The sequence below is a fragment of the Nycticebus coucang genome, chromosome 3, assembly GCF_027406575.1.
Source record: "Nycticebus coucang isolate mNycCou1 chromosome 3, mNycCou1.pri, whole genome shotgun sequence".
Lineage (NCBI taxonomy): Eukaryota > Metazoa > Chordata > Mammalia > Primates > Lorisidae > Nycticebus > Nycticebus coucang.
The window spans coordinates 19,603,162-19,605,773 of NC_069782.1; the positions used below are offsets into that span (position 1 = coordinate 19,603,162).

The following is a 2,612-nucleotide window of genomic DNA, read 5'->3' on the forward strand; positions in this document are numbered from 1 at the left end:
CAATTGCAGATTCTGGGCCCGGACTTTTCTGGGAAGTCCTGGATAGATTTTGCAGAGCTTCAGCTAATGTTCCAAGAATCTCCTGTCATAAAATGCTAAGAAATGTTTCCATTTATCAGACAAAACTCCTTACGCAAGAGACAAAATTGAAAGTAAAAGTTGGAAGCACTTAAAATGCACCAAAAGAAGACAAGGCACCATGCTGACGAGCTGGGAGAGGGGCTACCCATTTGGCGTCCTCTAGAGAAAGCTGGTTGCCTACCCTTTGCAATATTCCACAGCTTCACCCCAGAGATGGGAAAAGACAAAGTCCAGTCACATTATCACTTTCTACTATTCCCCCGGAAAGGTACTGTGAAAAAAGGAGGTTATTTTTTTAATAAGAATATGGAATTTATTAGATATTGAGTGAAAAAATAAACCCATCTACACAGGGTTCCAGAGAGCTTGTTTTATCCCTCTGGGTGCCTCTAGACTTTCCCACCCTAACCCCAATAAAAACACCATTTTGCATGTACGATGGCTAGCAAAGACTACAGAACCTGGTCAGATGCTGTGAAGTAGGTGGTAATGCTCAACTGAATGGGTGTTGTTGGTTCTGAGTGCCTCTACTTCCTCTGTCAAGGGGAATGCTAATCTTCCCTCCTTTCATAAAACATATTTTAGCTTATATTTGGTTGATTAATGCTTTTTCTCATCTTTAATCATGCAAGTAATGCTTGCTTGCATTTTCCTTATTATATAACTAAAACATTGCAGAGAGAGAGAAAGTCTCTATAAATACTACATGGATCCCCTGAAGTAACTACTATTAACAGACTGCTTCTATGCATTCATGTGCATATATGTATATGTGCCCATGCCATGGAAAATGTTCATTTTTTACATAAATGGCATGATCGTGAATGCCTTTAAGGAGGACTACACAGGATGCTTATGACAAACATTATACAGTAAGAGCTACAAACTAGTATATGGCCACAAATAGCGGAGTGATTGAATACATTGTAGTATATATTCAAATTATGTGATCTCTATAGTTGTTTAGAAGAGTAATGTAGCTGCAAACCACCTTTAAAGCTTCAAGAGACATTTTAGAGTGTATTAGCCAGGGTTCTCCAGAGAAACAAAACCAGTAGGATATATATATATATATATATATATATATATATATATATATATATATATATATATATACACACACACACATATGTATTTACAAAGTATAATTATATGTAAATGAAATTTATTATAAGGAATTGGCACATGAAATTATGGAGGCTGAAAGTTCCATGATCTACAGTCTGCATGCTAGAGTCCCAGAAGAGCTGGTGGTATAGTTCAAAGGCCTGACAGCAGGAGAGCTGATGGTGTAGATTCCAGTCAGTATCTAAAGGCCTGAGTGACAAGAGCACTAAGGACAGGAGATCACTGTTGCAGCTCAGGGTAAAATCAATTTTCCTCTGCCTTTTTGTTCTGTTCAGGTCTTCCATGAACTGGATGATGCCCACCCATCGGGGGGGGCCATCTGTTTTATTCAGTTCAGCAATTCAAATAATAATCTCTTCTGGAGGCACCTTCATGGTCACATTCAGATATAATGTTTAATGAGCTATCTGGGCATCACCTAGCCCAGTCAAGATAGCACTGTAATGTTAGTCATCACACTGAGTTTCCTTAAACTTTTGTGAACTTGGTTTTTTTGTTCCCTCAGTCCTATCTTAGGTGTTGATAAAGTGTAGCTGGTTACATAGAACAAACTGAGGAACATGGGGGTAAAAAGGAATAGGCCCCAGGGCTTCCAAAGTAGGTGCAATGGAGAGACACAGAGTGAGAGAGCAGGTGCACTTTGGCAAGTCACACGTGATATACAAAGAAACATAGAAATCTTGTTGAAGTTCAGGCAAATTGGTAGTAATCAGGAGATAACATGGGAAGGTGAGTTCCAGGAGACAGATGTGGCCCAGAGATGGAAATTTCATATACCTGAATATGCTTAGCAATGAGCACCCCTGTTAGTGGTGACTGAGCTCTAGGAACTAGGCTAAAATTACAGATAAAGATCCCCAGTCTTCAGAGGGAGGCTAGTAAGAACAAGACAAGATTATCATTCATTCCTTCTTTCCTTCCTTCCTTATTTATTTGTCATAAAATATATATTATGTGTTAAGCACTGTTCTTAGCTGCTAACATAGCTCTTAATAAGACAAGCACAGGTCCGCCAATCATATAAAGACACAAATACTGTATTTTCAAAGAGTGATTAATAGATAAGGGATTGGTGCAGATCTAGTACAGATTACATGAGATAGCATTCAGGGTAGGTCTTTCTGTGAAAGGGATACTGCAGCAGAGTCCTGAAATAAAGTTCTGGCTACAGCAAGATAAATAAATCTAAGAAAAAAGTTTATATGGAGGAGAAACAGTGGATGTTTAAAAATGAAGATACAGACTGGATTCAGTGGCTCACACCTGAATCCTAGCATTCTGGAATGCCAAGGTAGGAGGATCACTTAAGCTCAAGAGTTTGAGACCAGTCTGAGCAAAAGTGAGACACCTGCCCCCATATGTACTAAAAAATTAGAAAAAGTACATAGGTGTAGTGGCAGGCA

At 38.9% G+C, this 2,612-nt stretch overlaps 1 non-coding gene across 1 annotated transcript; it reads right to left on the reverse strand.

The window, feature by feature from the left end:
- Positions 1-535: 535 nt before the first annotated feature.
- LOC128582939 (U6atac minor spliceosomal RNA) lies at positions 536-659 on the reverse strand. The gene has a single exon (XR_008379347.1). It is a non-coding gene; the product is annotated as a U6atac minor spliceosomal RNA (small nuclear RNA).
- Between the last annotated feature and the right edge of the window lie 1,953 nt (positions 660-2,612).